The 22,280-nt window shown below is 30.8% G+C and overlaps 1 protein-coding gene across 2 annotated transcripts in view; it reads right to left on the bottom strand.

Moving 5' to 3' along the window:
* LOC121121648 (neuropeptide F receptor-like) overlaps positions 1–18,210 on the bottom strand; it is an 84,326-nt gene extending 66,116 nt beyond the window's left edge. Inside the window, exon 1 of one of the 2 annotated variants that reach the window (XM_071890038.1) lies at positions 18,074–18,210. The gene's annotated coding sequence lies outside the window, so the exon portion shown is untranslated. Of the gene's footprint in view, positions 1–15,977; positions 16,105–18,073 lie in introns of those variants that run through there. The other variant, XM_071890037.1, reaches the window with a different exon arrangement.
* Positions 18,211–22,280: the final 4,070 nt, after the last annotated feature.

The following is a 22,280-nucleotide window of genomic DNA, read 5'->3' as shown; positions in this document are numbered from 1 at the left end:
GCCTTGAAATGTAAAATATGTTCCAATGAATATCATATTAATATGGGAAGTACGTCCATGCAATGGAAGCATGCAAAAAAAAGAACATACGAATGAACTCCAGAATTTTACAGAAAAATCCAGTTACCCTTCGCTGAAAGATCTTTGAAATAGTAACACCGGCAATGAGTATATATTGTATCGGTTCACATATTCCTCCCCGATACCTAGCACCTTATAACCCAACTGATCCCAAAGCCCGAAATTTTCTACCCCGGTCCACTTCTCACAGGATCACTGTTTATCATTGCAGTTAGGTAGTATTCAATGCAAGGGTTAAGTCTCTTTCTAATCTTAATACAATTTGATGGAGTTTAGATAAGATTTTTTGGATATTTGTCTGTTTTAGTTAGTAAGTATATCAACTTTGAGACCTTTGAACGCTGAATGCTCAAATTGACAACTCTTTGCCGATTTCTTCAAGGCTTGAAGAAATTGATCCAAACACTCTTCTTCCCTTTGTTTTCCTGACTGAAGCAAGTAAATGTCAGGCTCATGCTGCATTTTTTTTCTTTATATATATATATACTATCCATAATTGTAAGTACCTTGTAAAGCTTCCGGCTACTTCAATAAATTCATAGCTTGAGAGATTCACATAGTGTTTCATAAGTCTTTTTTTTTTTTCCTGCAACTCTGTTAGAGACTCAGGAAACTCATCAAAGTAAACTCCCAGTAATTAAAATTCTTTTCCGTATCTGAAGAATCCGATTCCCGTCAAATCGGTCTGAACGAAGTAAATTTTCCGCTTTTTTTAAAACTCCCATAATTTTAAAAGATAATCAAATAAATGGTTCTAACCTATTTATTTGACTTTTTTCCAACTTGAAGTAATATCCAACTGACTTCCAAGTTAGTCTACATTAAATAATCTCATAAGCATATTCAATATCAAAAAAATAATAGTTACAACATATTACTACAAACAATACCCATAATAATACCACAATAGTCTGGTAGGGTATTATGTAAATTGACTCTCTGCCTTTCTAATATAATTGAATTAGTAACAGTTATTCATTACACATGTATTATGCTCCTAAGTTTATTAAATCTACATCAGTATACATTTAAAACATAAAACTAGTATCGGTTATATGAGTAAGCCTTTGTTACGTTAGTAAAATTCTGTTTTTGATTTTTTTTAAATGCTTATTTCATTGCTTAGAAAAAAAAGTTTAGGGTCTTCATTGAACAAAAATTCCTGGTATTATCTTCATCATCAAGTTGAGCTTTTTATACAATCGTAAGCGAGACTCACAAAAGGGAAAGGAAATATTTAAAAAAACATATAGTAGGTATCCTTTTTTATTTTTCTTGTCACCAACTTTTAATTATTACGGGCGGATTTCTTATTTTTATATTATCAGGTAGGAATAAAATTATCTATAGATATTTTAAACAATATACTTTGTGAAAATATTAATTAAAATGATTTAATATTTAGTTTTGGGTCTCAGATCTTTTTAGAAATAAAAGTTTTACTTATCTCGTACCCAGGTTCAAAGTCCTCGCCTCTGGAGAATAATAAGACAAAAAACAACCATTTTATTTTCCTATTTACATATTAAAAATTATATAGTTATGGATAGCACTCAATTTGATCAAACTTTTTATCTAATAAGCATCCGAGAATACGAAAGTAGTCGTATATTATTAACTACTTATTAGTTAGTTATCAATACTATTATTTAAATATTTAAGGTATCTACTTCTTTTTTTTTATCTCCAAACCTTTCCTGAGAAGAAACAGAAAATGATGGAATTCAAATTCCATCAATCAACGTTAAGCATATTGATTAAAAGAAAAGAGGGAGAAACATGGACGGCTGAGATCAGAAAAATATATATCTTTTTTGTTTTAGCGTGTGGTTACTGACTAAATTCTTCCTCCAGAAGTATTCAATTTGTTTATCTCTTCGTATAATTTACCTTTTCCAAACTCAATTAAAAGTGGAATCTCATGAAAGTAAACCCCAGGGCCCCTATTGACGAAAGGTATTCGTCAAAGATGGCTTCTATATTAATAAAGCAAAGTCTGTATGCCTTACTTTCTGTCTGTACGAATATTTGAAAACGAGTCTACGGGTGCACTTTATATTTAGGGCCATGATAAATACTGTAAACCACTCATCCCCAAATATTTTTTTTCTCAAACTCTTGATATTATTCTTTCATTTTTGAGGACGGAACACGTAATATCAATTGATATACTTGTAAGTATTGAGTAGTTTCGCGCGAGTGTGCAATGATTAACGGAAAGGAACACTGAGATTTCTTGGAGAGTTACCTTCTATATTATTAAAGGAAAATTTGTCTTATAGTCGACGCCTAATGACTCTGGACAATGCCGTTTAACATTTGATTAATCATATTTTACATATCGCAAGATATTAAAGAATTATAAAGGGATAAGCAGCGATAAAAAGATTGGGAGGGACTACTTGTACTCCTTTACTTTTTAGGTCATTATTTAATCATAATATAGATATGTCAAAAAAAACCGATACATAATTACTTACAATGTACATATATATGCCATCCCTATTGTAAAAGGCATATATGTACTAGGATGTGTAATGGAGGTTCTTAAGAGACGTCACATTCATTCATGTATATTAAACATTGTATCAGTATATAATGTTCATTTTTTTACCTATCTCTGTGACATTACTTGATGAAGAATTGTTTTACTCCAAATATCGGCTGCGGCGAAATGTTGTTATACTTAAAATCTGGAACTTTATCAAGATGTAATTCAGCAATCAGTTGTAATAGGGTATGTCAATAACATAAAAATAACTAATATGATGTATTGGTTACCCTAATCATCGATGAAGCCCTCCTTGTCAGCAATGATGGCTTCCAGGCAGCCACGAAAGACCTTGCATCCATTGCAGATGTTGTCCTCAGACATGGCATCCCAGTGGTGGTTGACGGTGCCCTTGAAGTTGTTGATATTTGAGTGACGGATGATGTAGGCATCAACATAATCCAAAAAGTGAAGTCCAATGGGTTTACATCTGATTAGTAGGGGACACATTTTCTTTGTCCAGAAAGGCAAGTTGTCCTCCAACCACTTCTGGGCACCATCCTGCTGGAACACCACGTTCATGCTGAGATCCCCAACTGCTTTATTTATAGGCATTCCGGTGTCATATGGGATAATGACTCCCCGAAAATAAGTACTCCCCCTTACAAATCCCATACGGGAGAAGTACTTCCCCCTGTGAAAAAAGTACTCCCTCTATGAAATTATATGTACCAAATTCAGTCAAGATCTAAAAGTCTGGATAATGCCGCTTGTGTCATTTGAATTCAATTATCAATATATCCTGAAGGGTGTATGTCCACCAACTGTATTTTCCCAAGGGGAAAATCCAACTTCGTTAGAGAAAATCGTTCCCTATAACACATATCGACATTAGACAAGCTATTCTTAAACTTATAATTCAATTCAAAATAAGTTTACTAAATAGTAAACACTTTTGTGAAAATGCTCTAATTTTAATATAAATTAATTTTAAGAAAAAAACTGTTCGAAATAGCCACCCTTTACACGGATTACATGATAAGGACGAAGAGGCACTTAGGCAAAGGCAACACGGAAAAAGTTGTTCGCAGTGGGTGACATCTGCAATAACCTGCATGACTGTGATTTAAGCAAGACTATTGCCAGCATCTCTTTGGAGCACTGAAACATCACTTGTTGCCAGAAGCCTCCCGGTATGATGGGCTGGGCTGGTATTATGTCAGATAGGAAGACCCCTCATTTTCATCAAAGAAGGACTGCAGATCAACGAAGATGTATCAATGGCCATGTTGGTAGACTAGATCTTTTTCTGGCTTCAGTAAAATATGATGATGACCCTTACATCTTCAGCCAAGACGGGCACACTTTCACAGTACAAAAATTATGAAGGACTGGTGAAAAGCAAATTTCAAGGGCTTTTGAGAAAATAATATGTGGCATCTTAGTAGCCCTGCCCCTGAATCCCATGGACTTTTCTATGTTATCCATACTCTAGGCAAGGGCTGGTATCAAGCAACTTCCACATAAATACAATCTAAAACACGCCCTCATCTAGAGTTGTAGTCTAAGTTCTCTGAAGAAACTGTCCGTGCTACCTTTGCCCAAGTTCTTCTCCGTTTCCGCCATGTAATCTAAGCAAAGGTTTTCTATTTCGAGCAAAAAAAAATTTGTATTAACATAAATTACAATTTGATCTTTTCACAAAACTTCATGCTAATTAATAAATTTTATTCAACGTATTAGCGAGTGGTCTATTAAAATCTGAACACTTTGAGTTTAAACTTCAACCAGATATAATCTCTTAATTAACCATATAATTTCTACAAAATTAATACTATAAATAGATGTGTATCTGAGCTCTCTTAATCGTTAATATGGTATCCCTTAGCGGTAATGATGGGCGTCATAAGGCTCCTTCCACTCGCTTTTTTTTATAGCTCTCTGAGCAGACTTGTGTGAAACCCTAGAATCTCTTGTATGGGACCTCATGGACTTGAGGAGATTGGACTTGCTGATGGCGTAAATAGTAGCCTGGAGATACTCAACTACTTTGAGTGCAAGAATGGATATTTGTTGATCTCGTTCAAGTGTCATTTTCTCAACTTGTACGTCAGCTGAAGAGCTCAGGTTTTTTTTATTTTTTATTCAACTAATTATTTATGCTTTAATACATCAAAATATAAATTAATTTCAATCACTCAAGCTTAATTAATTATGAAGTGTTTAGATTTCAATGGACCATACGGTAACTAAAACATATCTTCACGTCCTTATTCATAGCCTTGTATATTTATATCCTTTTTTAAAGTATTTTATTTTTGAAAATTTGCCAACATGTATCAACCATCATTTGATAAAAATTGTATGTTGGTGACATTCACCATCTATGCAATATTGTATCCCAAAAAATCAACCTAATGAATTAAAGAAGCGGAGAATACTAAGTCGAAAAATTCAAATGACTCTGTCTCTGTCGAATAAATTTAGAAAATATTGGTAACATTGAAATCAGGAAAAAAGGGTATCATCAAATAAAGTTAATAATTGCCTTCAAATCTTCATTTTTTGTAATCATTTAACATATTTAATCAAAAGTATAGCATGGTCTCTCATGAATAAGTATAACGAATGTACTATCTTTTCATCTATATATTTTCCCATTTATATATGTACAACGGGGGAATGAGAAAACAAAAGTTAAATATACGCAAGGTATGGAGTTTGGGGGCGCAATATAAGTAAATTAAATTTACTTTTCATGCGTTGCATATACAATTTTGAATTTGAAATTAGAATTGATGAATATACATTATAATATTATCATTAGTTGTATTATTTGATCGCAAAGCAGCATCACTCTCGATTGTGTTGTAAACAAACAAATATAAATAAAAAACGTTAATTCCCATTTTAATTAAAAAGTTAATAAATAGCCTATTTAAATTATGTTGCAGTCAGACGATAATTTAATCTTAGCACTCAGTACATTTAACAGAGAATGAGTTAATAGCTCTGTTGAGTATTAGAAAATGGATTCGATAAGTAATTATAGAAAGCAATGAATGATTTACGAAGAACGATAGTTTAGAATTACTTAATTATTCATGCTAGTAAACATTCTTTGTTGATGATTTACAAGTTAAGATAACTAATATATAAATAACTTAATCCCCTCTTTAATTATCCATATCCATAGGATTATATTTCAAAACCATAATTTGCAGGGGAGTAGACATTTATTCAAAGATGTGTACTCGCTAAATAAAGGAGTTATTTCATTAAGAGGGGGAATACTTATTTCGAACGGGGAGTAGTTATCCGATATGGGATTTGTAAGGGTATCACTTTTTTATGGGAATACATATTCCATACTACACCGGCAAATAATATTTTCTACAACTCTATTCATGTCATATATCTCCCGTTAATTGGTTCTTTATGTCCTTACATTAGTTTTACTGGTCAAATTCAGAACTTATCTCCATATTTTGTGATTCGACCTTTTGTCACATCCTACAGCCATATCTAGATACTAAAAATACTCAAAACTTTAAAACCTCATATAAGGTCATTCATAAATCGTCTTAACGTTAATATAAAACCCGGGGCGTCTTCAGGATATGGGTTGGAGAGGATGTAACCTCTTCAGCCCAAATATCCATTTTCCAAAAAATGGATATTTGAAATTTAACTTCTAAAACAAAATTAATTCTGGATTTTTTTTTTATTCCAAAAAAACATGCCCCTCAAGTATATATATAATCTTGCAGACACCCCTGAAAATGAACGTTGATTCATTTATATTACATCCTGATCATCATGAAAAATGACTTTCTCTTACTAATGTAGATAATTAAATAATTATTGATTCAGATAAGAAGATTGGATAAATATAATCTTAAAGCATTTTTAAGTCATCATGTTTTCCTAAGAAATTCATCTTAAGCATTACCTAGTCATCCATAACAAAAATTAATTAGAGTGCTTCATAATTTATATATATTAGAGCAATGGATACTAAAATGAAGAGAAGGCGTGCGTTATGAAAATCGAGTGTATTTTTTAGCTCACCAGTTGTTTTTTTAAATTGGTAATCTGAAGAATGGTTTTTCTTTCTTTCAGCTGTTGTAATTATTATTTAACTCCATAGTAGTGAATTTCCCTTCAATTACGTTCAAAACTTGATTTAACATTCGTGTGTGCTCCTAAAACTTTGCCTATTTTTTGTAGAGTTATCAACATCAGAGTAATTCTTGCAAGTCTTTTTATTACTTTCCTTCTCCATCTGCGCAGCTGATTGTAGCTTATGTAATTAAACGGCATGTCAGTCAAGCTACTCTCCTCTAATGCATTCTTCCAATTGTCACACTTTCATTTTCTAGTTCTTTTATATTTACGTACCCGCATATATTATTGGTAATTAAAATTGCATGTAATTTGGGCATGTTAAAACAAGAAACCAAAAATCAACATGATAAGCCTCACAATTCAAAGAATGTGTTGGAAAGAGCAGCTCAACTGTCATGAAGTTTTATTACATCAGCTGCAAGCATCCGTGAGAGAAAGGCCAAGAAGCACAAATCCCATAGCGTATATATCAAGGACATTTAGGCTGGATTTACTACGATGTCGATCCTCAAATCTTCTCTCAGTGTAAAAAAATACTTATACTTATATTTTATACGACAAAAAGAGATCATCTAGTGGTATAAGGGTATCACAATCTGACACATCTCTTCTGACGGATTTTGTAGCAACAAAATCAATTTCTATTATTTTGAGTGTGGAATCCATTAAATACCATGCTGCTGATCTAGTAGTAAATGGAGGAGTCTCTCTTCTCACTTTTGATTCATCTTGGATGCGAGGGCTCTTGAAACCTATGTATAATCAGCTTGGAATGGGATATTCTCGAGAAACAGTTAGGACTTATGTGATGGAAAGGTTTTTAAGAAAGGAAACTGTGCTGATGCACAATATAAAAGGGAATTAATTTTCATGAAGGTGTATGGTGCCACACGTCACCTATAGAATTTCCTGCCTCTAAATATATAACAGCATAAAGAAAATGGGGAGAAGTGTGAGGGGATACAAGTTATTCTGAATCATGCTTGACAACTGTCAAAAATATGAAAAACTCCAACATCTTCCTGTCATTTTCAAGAAGACGAATAAAATATCAATCTTGGATTGTTTGACAAGATGGGGGAGCACATCGCTCATGCTGTTTAGGCTCATTGAGTTTCGACAAATTATCTATGATTTAGCAACGGTGTACAAGGATTTCTAGGATTTCAGAATCTATATGGACTTCAATTACAGAATTAAATCATATCTTTCAACTACCGTATTTAGCTACAGTAAAAATGTAAGCAGAAAATTTTAATCCCAGTTTTTTTAGAGGAATGGAAGTCTTTGAAAAATAAGCTCCTTTACGCACAAGGTATATGTACAGAAGAGATTCTAAAGTCCAGGATAAAAAGAGAAGAAATACTTTTGTCAAATTCTCTATTTTTGGAAAGGATTTATCTCCATCCTAGATATCGTCTAACAACAAAAAACATATAATATACTTATATACAATTAAAATGGGGTATTACAAGTCTCCTCCATAGTCTTGGAATCAGAATAAATGATGTGAACTGAATATTGAAACTAATAATATATTATAAGCATGTTAATTAATTGAATATCATGCTAGACTAAAACATTTTATAAAATTAAATTAAAATCTCATGTCTGATGATGGAAATATATCTCAATAAACAACAAGCTGTAGTGTTTACTTTTTGTATAAAAAATTTCAATGTCGAAATTATCTATAAATGTAAGCATTAGGCAACCCGGGTTTTATGTTGATTTGATAAACAAAGGAAGATATTCTATTGTATAAGAAAAGTGTGGTTTGATAACTTAACATTTTAAAGGTATTGGTAGTGTAACATGTCTCCTCCATAACAAGTATCCTCACTCTCCCTTATTTGTAAATCCGTGTAGTTTTTAGTAAATTAATCAATTATCAAATACCAATATTATACGACTAAGCAATTAAAACAAAATACAAATAGAAGCTTAAATCAATGAAGGATATATATAAATCGATAAATAGGTGGATTACACCATTATTCACAAGTGATAAACAAGAAAATAATTTTAGTATGTATGGCATACTAATATGCTTTACAATTGTCAAGGCAATTAATCTATCATTTAGTGTCAATGAATGTTGAAAAAATCTCTTTTTATATAGTTTTGTCACATGGGAAGTGTAAATGATGGGTTTAACGTTCTCTAATTAACTGACAATATATTTTTTCTTAAATAATTTAACAGAATATAATATACATTTAAATATAGTTATTTATACCAAAATTAGATATCAGTAATATAGAGGAACCTCTATCCATTTAGGTGTAAATAAATCTATAATGATAATTAATGTATTTTCTTAAGAGTACTCTTTAATTGGGTTGGTATCAAGATTTAATTTTTCTATTTGGTATATTCGGAGCCGTCTCTGTGTTGTTTTCACTTTGGCTGGCAACTTTGAAGAGATGTCTATTCCTCCAATATGCCTTTCCGTTTTCCATCTAAATTTTATATGCTCGCTGTTTCCGTGAAATTACTTTCCCATATTTGTCCCATAAGTTTTTAATTGGTTTTTAATCAATGTAATTGGTCGGAGTAGACTTCCTATTAATAATTCTAATAATTATTTGAATGGATGTTGTAATATGATTTTGATTTCATATTTATTTCGTCCACCATCTTTTTAGTATATTTTATAGGTTTCTTTATTCTTCTTTTATGAGTAGGGACTTTTGGTCTAAGATTTTGCCAATGAACTATATGATTAGGTGAGTATCAGCAACGACGCGGTGTATTTCTATATTTTAAAAACCAATCTTTGAATTTATCTAAATCTATAGTTCTATTTATTGAAGATATTCATCATATTTTTCATACTTTCTTCAGTTACTAAGATTGATCAATCCATTCTTCTTTTAATCGTAAAGAGAAATCAGGTTGTAAAATTTCCAGCTTAGTACGAGCGTTTTGGAAGATGAGTAACTCTTCTTGAGGGATATTCTTTACTGCGTAAACTATTTCTTTATAAATACGGGTTCCTAATTTCAATTTCAACTCAATAGAAAATATTGGGTGTCCAAAATCAAGACTTGAATAAATATAGTTTCAAGCCTTGATCTTCGACTTCTAATATTTATATCCTTTAATACTCTTGATCCAGCATGATCCATGTAATAGCTAATTGTAACAGTGGTGCCAGATCACTACTGTCACAATTAGCTTATCTGGAATATAATTTCTACACAAACTTATGTAAATTGAAGGATAATATTTTGAACCTAATTTTATTTGTATATTTTTTTCAATTCCTTTATTTTATGGCTAAAAATAAAGAATAAAACTTTAACTGCAATTTAAAACGATTTGCCGTAAAAAAAAAATTCGGGTCAATCTAATAAAAAAAAACGTAAAGTGGAAAAAATGGCAGTATTATACAAACGTAGGTTATTAGAAACAATCTTTTTGAAAATTTAGTGCCTTCTTACTGTGGTCATATCTAATCTTCGTACAAAGTTTTATCAAAATCAACCTTAGCTGTTGTAGTAATCCTGATGACTAACAAACAGAAAAACTTCAATTTTCTTCGCAGAAGTAATTTTTATATTTTTCCTGCACTGATACTAATTTAAATGTTGCTCTAAATAAAAGTCATTTATTTTTTCATATGAAAGGCAGCTAATATTAACAATGAACTTAACTCAGTAATACCATATGTATTACTCCCACCTTGTCTTCTCATTTTTACACAGATCCCATCTCTAATTATACGATAACTGATACATTGAGGACAAGCTACCTGTATAACATGATCACTTATCCGCATAAAAAAATCTCCCCATATACCTATTTTTTATTATATAAACATAATGTTTTGTAAAGGTGTCGATAAATAATGCTTCCGCATAACCTACTTATATATATATTGCATAAAAAATGAAAGAAAAAAGTTCAAATATAAAGTGTTAAGCAATGGACATTTTAAATATTATTTTATTAACCTCGTATTAATCATTTCCTCGATAGAATATTATTCAAACCAATATTGCGGCTGAACTATAATTTGTATAACCAAATAATCTTTTGTATATTAAGCTTTACTCCTTTACACTTTAAATAAGCTGTAATTATAGGTGAACTATATAAAAAGGAACACCGAAAATAAAACGTATTTAATTAGATGATAAACACTGTTGATAGATTTTAATAACTACTCCATTTAAATTTTGTATCTAGTTTTTCAACTATTCCAGCCATTTTGCTCGCGTAAATATCAATTATAATTATAAAATACTTGAAGGAATAAAGAACTCGAGGAAAAATCAATCAAGGAATCAAAAGGGGACAAAAACACAAAGGAACGTCTTTAAGCTAAAAAGTTAATTAAATTCACTAACAATGGCTAAATCTAAAAATAAAACCTAAACAAGAGAAAATACAGATTTGTATTTAACCAATTTAATGTTTCAAGAATTATTGGCAAATTATTGGCGATAAAATGTAGATCCAAATGAAATAAGATTTTATTTCAGTATTGGGGTGTGTAAAGTCCCAATTCACTAACGGAAGATTAAAAAGTAAATCTTTGTTCCTTTTAAAACAAAACCTTTCATATATGGTGGTTGTTTTATCTTTAAATTGCATTTTCTCAAAATTGGATGATTGTATATCAAACATAGGCACATATTTGAAATTATCACACAAATTTGCTCCAATAAAGTGGTTTATTTTTTATTAATCATTGTTTTTTATACGCGTAAGTTAGTTCAAACCTATTCCAAGTGTCAAAATACAAAAAATGATTTCCTTCAAAAATTCTCAAAAACCAGATTTGATACGAAAAAACTATTAAATACACAATTTGGAAGTGTTTTTTTTTTTTTTCTTGATTTATGTGATCCTTTTGAACTACTGGGTACGAAGAATTCTCAGTCATTTTTAAAAAAATGTTTAATTCTGATAATATTTTAACATGTCGATTAATTAATTTTAACATTCTTTTTGTTGTGAGTAAATTTGAAAATGCATATTATGCAGATAAAAATATTTTGTTTCTTTGTTAGATATCTTCAAAAGGATATATCCTTTACTTTATATAAATGTATAAACATATTTCTTAGTTCAGGTTAAATTTATATTGTATAATCTTCTTCTTCTTAGACTTACATCTTAAATGTTGTAGTTGAGTTATTTAAATATATTTTTCTAATTCGTAAAAATGATTATATATTAAATTACAAATATTGTAATTTTATTTATATTATCAATATTGTTAATAAAAAGATCTTATTGTCCCATAATACGATCCTTAAAAGTACATAGAATAAGTTTATAAATGTACATATTACCTGAGAACCATACAAAGGTAGGCAAAAGTATTTGCATTAGTTTTGTTTACATGTACATTTTTATGGTGTGTTTTTGAATGATTGTTATTGTTTCTAAGTATTGAAGCAAATTGTGGCCAGATTGAGTTAAAAAAATGTTCAGAAATAGCTGTTGAAAAATTTCATTATAAGAAAACTGTACTCAATATATAAAATTATGGAACTTTAAAGTGTAGTGTAAATACTTTTCCCCATTTCTGTAACTAGTGATTTAGATAATTCGTTTTTATAAATGAGTCGTTTTTTTGGGACTAGTAATCTGAAGAATAGATTTTCTTATCCTTTGATTTTGTCATTATTATTTACCTCCTGAGTTATTACCTTCATTTTGTACAACATTCAATACGTTCAAAACCTTATTAAACATTCGTGTGTGCGCATAAAAGACAAAGAGAAACCTTGAAGGTTTGTTGCCGACTTATAGGTAATTGTAAGTCCTCGTTGGAGACAGAGTAGACTTGAGAATCGACATTGGAGTAATTCTTGTCAATGTCCTATTTTATATCCTTCGAACCATCGCTACTTGTCACAGCTGATTGTAGGTGGTCAAACAAACGTCCATGAGATGAGCTACTTTCCTGCAAAACATTCTTCCAATAATAAGGGTTATCATTTTGATTTTCGGGTTCGGTTTTTTTTCTCCTCACTAAACATAGCGTTAAGGATCTAACACAATCAATTCTAAAGATTGTGGGAAAATGTACAATAATACACTGCTCTATGAATAGTCAATAATTTTTTAGAGTCGAATTTGAAAAAAACCACGTCGAATGTTTTAAAAATTACAACGTTATTCTGCAATACTTCGAGTTATGTAAATAATACAAAAGGAGAAAAGTCATTCAATGCTGTCACCAGTAGCCTCAAAGCTTATATGGAACAAAAATTAACAGAAGAAAAACTTATCAAGCCACACGATAATCGAGGAATAATTATCTCATCAGCAGCAAGATATTCAATGTTTTGCATCAGAATTCTACATATGGGCAGAACAATTTCAGACAGTTTATATAACATCAAAAAAAAATTTATGTCTAAGATTATGATAATTGCTGTAAAATGACTTTTTATTCTTCTTATCTTTTCATGTCTTATACCTTTCAGAAAAGCTTTTCTAATATATTTCTTAGTTGGTTTTTATATTTTAATAGTGTATGTTTGTGAATATGTTTTTCTTTTTTGTAGGTATTTAGAATGAAATTAATTTTTAACTACATGTAATGTTGAATTATGTTTTTATAGGAATGTAATTTCCCTTTTATGTATTTTTTATTTTATTTTACTCTTATACAAATAATTATAAATAAAGACTTTGCTGTTGATAAAAAAAAACTAAAAAGTATTTGACAAAAAAAACTAAAAATTTGAAACAAATAAAAATATGGTGTTATATTTAGTATAAGCTGTCGCTTATACTAAATAAAAGAAAACGAAAATTAAGGTTGTCACCTTGACAATTTGAACAATGTTTGGAAGGAGAGCAGCTCAGCTGTCATCACTTTTGATGAATTAGCTGCGAGCAGGCAAATAAATACAAATTACAGTAGCAACGAAATATTCAGGAATTACTCCAACATCAATACTCAATTCTATTCTGAGTCCAACAACCTACACTTATAACTCTCAACCATTTCTGAGTATTATTCTTAATCTTTCATGAAAACAAGCACTAGTCATGACTTTATATTTAGAGGTTTTCGAGAACTAAAATATAATGATAAATGAGTTTTGAAAAATAAAAAAATCGCTCGCGTTTATTGTGATATTTTATACAACTATTAGTAGTTATATTCAATTTAAGGTATTTCAAATTCACCACAAAAACAAATGCAACGTCAATGTTAGATCCTGCTGAATTTAGTTAATCCAAGTTTATATTAGTGTTGACACTCAGACTGAGATTGTTTTGTTTTTTTTCGATTCGGTCTTAAATTATATTTTCTAAAGCGATATTTCCAAAATTTAATTGCTCTCCCCACCCCTATCAAAAACGGGATCCAATTTCAACAGGATTTTTGAGGTTTGTCAACTTTGGATTTCGCATAACGCAGTGTTTGCAATTATTCTGACTCCCCGTATAATAAGGTGTGATCCCCTTAAATCGTTGTTTTTTTTTTTTAAACAATATGATGATAATAAATTATAAAAAACTATATCTGAGGTAAAAAATAATTTTTGTAGTTTTTGATGAATTAGTTCATACTATGCTTATCTAGCCTACTCTACTATACGGAGGATTTTTTTTTAATACTAAAAAAAAAATTGCTTAGTAGAATATTTTTTATGAGAAATAGGGATTAAAAAAGACATTGGATCAAATTATTCAGCAGATCAAAAAAAAATCCAAAAACATCATCGGCCCTTGATCATTGGTATCCAAGATTACTAATCTATTTTTTTTTTTTTTTTTAAATACATAAAGGGGATAGGAGGATCTAAATTGGAGGCGTTGTCAAGTTTAGCACAAACACAGAGGAGGATGTCAAAAATTGAGCTAGTTCCCGGACGACAAATGTATATTTATTACCCCTAATCAGTCTTCTGAACGTTGATTGGTTGTGTTAATCCTATGTAAACAAACAATTAACCCTTCTCTACAATTATTGGACAATAATTTCATTGTTGAGAAGAACTGGCCCAGAACTGACTAACTACCAAAAGATTTTTGACCTTTTTTTTATTTCTTTTCGCATGAAGGATTGCATGATGCAATAAAGGTGACAATGTTTGTCTAATAGCATACAGTAACAATATTAACTTTATCTTTAAGCATAAATAGATTAGTGGGACGACGTAGCTCACCGCACAACGTGCTCGGGAGAAATTATTGTCTTGAACTAAGTGTGCGTAGGTTCATTCCAAGAAAAGGAAATATACTTTATCTATATGGACTTTAAAGAAGATTTTTAAGACAAATGGATTAAATGTAAAACCTTAATGTTTACCTATATTTAATCAATGCAACTCCATCTGACCTATTACAGGAACATTGAAAAAAAATTATTATTTCATGTAGTTCTAATATTCTATTCTTTTTAAAATAATTAATTATATTATAGGTATGTATTTGTATGGATTACAAAGTAATTTATTTACTTACAGAAGAGATCATTTCATCCTATTGTTAAAATTTAGTTTTTCTTTACTTTTAATTTGTGTTTCAATATAAAAACGAAAGCAAATGTTGAGAAATTTAGTCAAAAGTGAAAGAAACAACGATGACCTCTGAATGCAGGTCGTCCACAGAATCTTGTTTTCATGAATGAAAAAATGGTGTTTCCATTTTTTTTAAAAAGAATCCAAAAATTAATTTTTTGTTCTAAAAAATATATTTATTCACAAAAACTATTTTTTTTGAGAAACATTTCAAAACTTGATCTTCAAATATTTTTTTTTTTTTAATTTTCAAAAATTCATAACCATTAACAGAAAATTAAATTTTTTGGGGGAAAAAGTTAAAATATTTAATTTTTTGTAAAAAAAAAATTGAAAAATTAAAATTTCTGGATAATTTTTTTTTAAATTCATGGCTATTCTCTAAAATTTAAATTTTATGTATAAATTTTTTTTAAATTCATGGCTATTCCCTAAAATTTAAATTTTATGGATAAATTTTTTTTAAATTCATGGCTATTCACTAAAATTTAAATTTTGAGGAAAAAAATTTCAATTAATACACTTTTTGCTCTGCCGCATAATTTTCCTCAATGACGAAAAAAATTTCTAGTAATTGACAAAAATTCCTTAAATGGGGGGGGATAGAGCCCTCCAGTCCACCCCTCGTGGGCCCCCTAGAATATCACTCAAATAAATGGGCGGGTAAGAGAATAAAAATAAAAACATGGATTTTGTAAATACAGAAACTGAACCACCCTATTCTACAAGTTACATCATCATTAAAAGAAAACAAAAATAAGGAATGATTTTCTTACTTTTCTGTGATGGATGAGGAATAAATAGTAAGTATGTATTTGTAATTAGTGATATATTACAGAAAATGAAATATAGGTGTAATATATATTATGATCATATATCTAGACATACACTTTTTCAATGAATGAAAACTACAAATGGGAAACACGACTTGATTATTTTTTTGTGAAGGAGAAAATAAAAAAGCGGAGAGGAAGAAGGAGAGAAAAAAAGAACCATATTTACCGTTACGATAACTTTTGAATGTCAAGGCTCTGCTAATCCATGTGCATTAGAAGAATCACTACCATTGAAATGAAGTAGTTGTAATTGCTTAGCAATTAATTGCTCTTCCTGGTCCTGAACAGGGATTTAAAATAAGATAGTTTATATTTAATAATTTAATATTTAATAATATTACATTATTAAAATGAAAATATGTCATTTACATATTACTGTGCAGGGTATTACAGATAAATCCGTACAAAGTTGGACTTCCTCAAGATAAAAAAAAAGATAAACATTCTGAAAGTCAACAGCCTTACATTACAGTGTTTTAAATTGAGTTATTGAATTGCAGGCGTGGTTACACACCAAAACAAACTTGTATCTTTCTAATACCTAAAGATGTAAAAAATACTGAAAATTAGTGGCCGCAATATATATATTAATAAGGGAAAATTTGCATGTTTGTCTGCGGAGATCTCATTTTTAACAACGAGCGTGTCTAGCTATAACTTAGAACATGACATTAAAAAGGAAAAAGGAGTTTATAAAAAAAATAATGAATTTAGATTAGGTTTAGCTAGGAACGATATACGAGGGCCGTTTGAAAAGTCCGAGAGATATTGGTGCGTATCAAGGTTTTGTTTAGTTAGTAACATCTCTTGGAAGAACACACACCAACTTTCAGCCAGATGGGTTCATTTATTTCTGTTTGGCATTCATTTGAATTGAGGAATCGGCCGAAAAGATTATGTCGACTATTTTAGAGATTCGCATGGTGTAATCCTCATCGACTATCTGAAAAACGATAAAACTATTACAGGTGCATATTATTTATCGTTATGGGACCGTTTGAAATCCCAGCTAAATAAAAACGCCCATGGTTGGCTCATAAAATGTTCTTTTCCATCATGACAATGCAGCTGCTCACACTTCAGCAGTTGTAGTCCCAAAATTCATTGAATTAGGACTCCAACTCGAAATACCCTCAGTATAATTAATCTCATGCACCTTTACTCTTCTGTCATCCATCACCATATCCTTGATTTTATGAATGATTTCTAAAGTAGTAGTCCAGAACGTTAAGTGTCACTTGTGCCCATATAGCCACACCAAAAAATTTGAAACCCCTAATAAACTCAACTAATCGAACGTGCAGAGTCTCCATAATGTTTATCCAGCTTCTTTTTATTCTCTTGAGGCGTTTTGCCATTCATAAAGTAATATCTAATCAACACATGAAATTCTTTTTCGTCCATTTTTTCAACAACACTCCACTTTTTTGATTTAAACGCACGCCAAACAAAAATAAATGGATGGATCTGACTGAAAGTTGCTGTGTATTTTTTCAAGAGATGCTACTAACTAAACAAAACCTCGATACGTCCAATCAGTTCAATTTCTTGGATTTTGCACGACTTTTCAAACGAAAAAAAAAAAAAAAAGGTAGCAGATTCGAATAACAATTAAGAGGAAATTGATTTTATTCGCCCAAATTGGTTTTAAGTTTTAAATTATTATTCTTCATCTTAGATGAGAGTATACTAACAGGCAAAACATAAAAAGATTAGTATAATAACTTTTTTGTGGTACCCATAGATGGAGACTTGGATTGCCTATTTATTATCTTCTTTTTTTTTTTTTTGGCAAAAGTTAATATTTTATTTGAAAAGCTACGTGTGCTAGTATAAAAGAATATTTTTAGTAAACTGTATAATCTTTCAGTTTAATAAAATAGTCATAGATATTCTTAAAATTTATAATACAAATCACACCAGACAGCACAGTTCAGTCCTTACTTTTTATATTTTGCTAGCATAATTGTACTATCTACTACATGCATTTTACAGATTAGATATTTATAAAAGGAATCAATAGTAAAAAAACTTACAATCTAATAACTAGATGATTAAAGCTAAGCTTTGTGCTGGGTCAACTTTATGGTAGGAATAATAATTTGTTATTTTCTGGATTGGCATATCATCAGATATATAGTTGCATACACAAACAAGTTGACAAGGAAAAAATGAATTGCAAACTTTATCAAACTTCAATTCTTAAATAACAATGGAGTTGATTTTCTTTTTTTTGCAAAAAAAAATAACACATACATACAAAGAGAAGTTAATAATTTTCATTTCTTATCTTCATTTTTACTAAGAATTTCCTTATGAATTATATAAATGCATTAATCATATAGCATTTATAGAATCCTATGTAAAAATACATCAAACACATTTTAAAATAACTTAAATGCTTTAAAGCTTTACAAATGTTTTATAGAACATAACAAAATATTATTATTTACAGCAATTCAATTTAAAAAAGTACTGTTTATAATTGTAGAAGCTGTTTTTTCACGTTTTTAAATATATTTCAAGCGATGATAAATGCTTTGTGGATCATGGAAATGCTCAGCTGTAAATAATTGAATCACACTTAAACCACCATACAACAGCATTTTGTCCCGCAGGCTGAAACCCACAATTGATATTGTTACTTAAGACGTGGAACACGAATATAATCATTAAAACTTTGAATGGATATCAGTTTGGCCTTTAAAGCCTTTAAAAAAATCAAGGTTTTAGGGTTTAACAACAATTCACTACAATTCAAAATTAACTACCATGAAAGAACTATATAGACGAAAATAAAAGTAAATATAAATTGATACAAGCATTTCAAAAATGAATTATTCAATACTTTACAGGGTGTCCACGATAAATTGGAACTATCTTAAAATTCAACCTGCTTGATAAAAATGGAATTTGGAGTGTATTTGTTAATATGAAAAAGTTATCTTCTCATTCCTGCCCCCAAAGGATTTGCATGCCCTGATGACTTCCGCAGAATCGACAGCATTCCACTCCCTCGTAATGGAGCCCGTGAACTTTGTGGTGAAGACCGCAGGGACCTCTTCTCTCTCCTTGGCAAGCCACCTGTCATTCTGGACGTTGTAGCTTCTGTCAGCAGTCCAGTTCTTCTCGTCGGAGAAGAAGATGGTTCTTCATCCATGGCTCTTGGCCAACCTGGACAAGAAAGTCCCGGTATGGTACCCGAGGAAGCCTTGATGGACTTCCGGAGGCCTTCAAGCAAGCGGGGAGTGCGGATTCGGTCACTTCTCATGTTGTTGGCCTTGCGGCAGACCTTCCCCTCAACCTCCCAGGCATTGAAGACCCGGTACACCTTGGTCTTGGGGTGGTTAAGAAGCTTGTAGATAGCAGAGGGATTGTGTTCTGCGCGAGCCAATTCGAGGTGGCGTCTCTCCTTGCTTGATCCATGATTACTATTGTTTGTAGTCAAAACAATTGTAGTGGAAGTTATAGTGCATTGTTCACGCAACCTTTTATATTAGTATTATTTAACCCCAAATATCCACATTATGGATCTGGATGAAGTTTAAAGTAGTTCCAATTTATCGTGAACACCCTGTATATTGATCACAATTATTAAAAAAAGTATATTACCACCTAAAATTCGAGTAAAATTAAGTATTTTACATTCAAGCTAATATATGATCAATATATACCTGCGACTCTTGAAGGGGGATCTTTCTTTGAAATTTGCATTTATCTCTTGGAATTTTATTATCATAGCATTTTGATTTCTTTTTTTTAAATCTACCAAGTAAATTTACTTTACAAACATTTAGCATTTATGCTTTCTACGTTATTATGGACTAATTGATATATAATAAAAAAAAAAAAGATATTTGGAGTATTTTCTCCTTTTTCGTAAGTAATTTTTATCTTTTTCATCTATTTCGTCTAAATCCGGGTGGTGCAACGTTTATCACGCTGTAGAAGTAAGGGATTTAACTTGAGGAAAAATTACATATCGTGCAATATAAGTTTTTAAGCACATAAAACTTTTTTTAAAAATAAGAAGAAAAAAAAGTTTATTTCATTTTTTTTTTATTTGATACAGATCCCTTTCCGGACAAAAAGGAGAGGTGGGTAAATTTTTTTTCCAGGATTTTTTTTATTTTTTAGTAAAGCAGATTTTTATTTACCATTCGCAACTTTTGAGGGGTCAGAATGCGTGATAGCTCAATTTTGGATTCCTGTGATACCTCCGAACGTACACCGTTCAACAAAGGCGCAGGGAACGAAAATAATCTATTCCCAAGGATTTGGGTGTTGGAAGAGGATATTGTTGATACAGGAGAACTAAAAACTTTCTACGAACACTTTTAAAATTATTTTTAATGCCATGATGTTAAATTACGAATACATAATTAATACCAATGTGATCCCAGGATCCCCTTTCTTTAATACTCCTTACAAATAAAAAGATCTACATTGAAATCCTTCTTTCTTCAAAAACTTGTACTCGTGAACCCTACTTACACTCATCTATTAGATTCATTGCATATATACTTAATTGGAGTTAATTACATATATATTTGAAATTCCTGCTGATATCCTTCTTTACGTCTACATGAGTACTTCTTCACGTTCCTTCCCTTCTTCCTTTATGACAAATAATTCTAAATGCGCTCTGTGTAAATTTGTTAATTATCATTTATTCACTATAATGGCCGACAGTATAGGCTTTTTTAAAGCAGAGCTTTTATGCTAAGAAGTGTGCTGTAATGAGAGGAATTACAAGAATTAAAAGGTCAATTGATTTTATGCATAAACGACCTGACCATGAGGGTACTAGAATTATTAAAATTAGACACACAAAGCCCACAGAAATTTGGTATATTTAGAAGAAACTAGTCAGAACATATTTGAACACTCTCCTACGGATAAAATTCTTATGGAAGAATTTACAGATGACTTGACTCCATACTCAAATAATTTAGTAGATGTAATTAACCTTGTTATTACTCTAAATCTAAGTCTAGAACCTCAATACAAAACTCCTGGAGTAAACAGTTACAGATCTCCTGAAACATATTCTCGCATTAAGGCAGATACATGATTGGGAAGCTTCAGTAAAATTGGATATTCTTTATGGGAAACTTTAAGTCCCAATTCACTCAAAAAGTACGAGTGTCAAATTTACATATTCCAGGATAACTCCATATCAACTCATGTATTCTTTATTTAATTATTGGAATAGTTTGAAAACAAAGAAGGGTCCTCCGTTAAAAATACAACTCCAGGATTGAGCAGTCATACCCTACAAATATGTAACTGCCCGCAAGATTTAAATACACTACAAGGACAGTCGAAACAAACTATGGGATAGAGAAGGAATAAGGACTCTTAAGACACTTCAGTGAACGCACCTTTACAAGAATTTACATAAGAAATGATAAATTTAAGGTTAACTGCCCACGCTGAAGGGATTGAAGAACCTTTTTTTCGAGGTCACCAGCACTGTTTAACATTATGAAACCAAGTTTGACCGCAATCTCACAGCTTAAAACAGTTGGATAAGTCAATCTACCTCAACAGTGCTCTTGACTTTTGCAATGAACAAAATTATTAAACAAAGATTTTGCCTTAAATTTTATGTTGTGTACAAAATTTCATGTCCTGGCGCGTAGAAAATGTTAGAAAAAGCTTTTGGTGAATCCGTTTTATTCAAAAACCCGTCCATATACGTGGTAGAAAGGGTTCAAGAAGGTCTTTGAGATCGTCCAAGACATGCCAAAGGTATACTTATTGTTTTCTTTGATATCTGTGGTTTGGTGCATCATGAATTCGTTCCAAAGGGATAAACAGTCAATAAGGAGTACTATTTCAATAAAACAAAATTCATGGAAGGAGGTAAAGGCCATGCCAAAGAATGCCTATAACAAATGTTTCGAGGACTGGAAAAAAAAGTTGGAATATGTGTATTGCATTCAATGGAGATTACTTTGAAAGTGCCAAAATAAATTTTAATGATTAAATATGAAATTTGTGTTTTATTTAACAATGCCCGGTACTTTTTTCAAGGAATGTATATAATCTTCGTTTCAAGTTAGGTCAAAATCGAACCGTAACTTTGGCTGTAATCCTGGTGAACAACAAACAAACAAACAGACCCAAAAGCATAACTCTGTTCAACTTCATGGCTGGATGTAATTATAAGCATTTTTATAACACACGTTCAATGTTCATGGTCCAACTCAAAAAAGATAGCACAACGTTTTATTACGA

The sequence above is a fragment of the Lepeophtheirus salmonis genome, chromosome 7, assembly GCF_016086655.4.
Source record: "Lepeophtheirus salmonis chromosome 7, UVic_Lsal_1.4, whole genome shotgun sequence".
In the NCBI taxonomy this organism is placed as follows: Eukaryota; Metazoa; Arthropoda; class Copepoda; order Siphonostomatoida; family Caligidae; genus Lepeophtheirus; species Lepeophtheirus salmonis.
The sequence above is the reverse complement of the archived record's forward strand: the minus strand, read 5'-3'. Positions and strand labels throughout refer to the sequence as shown.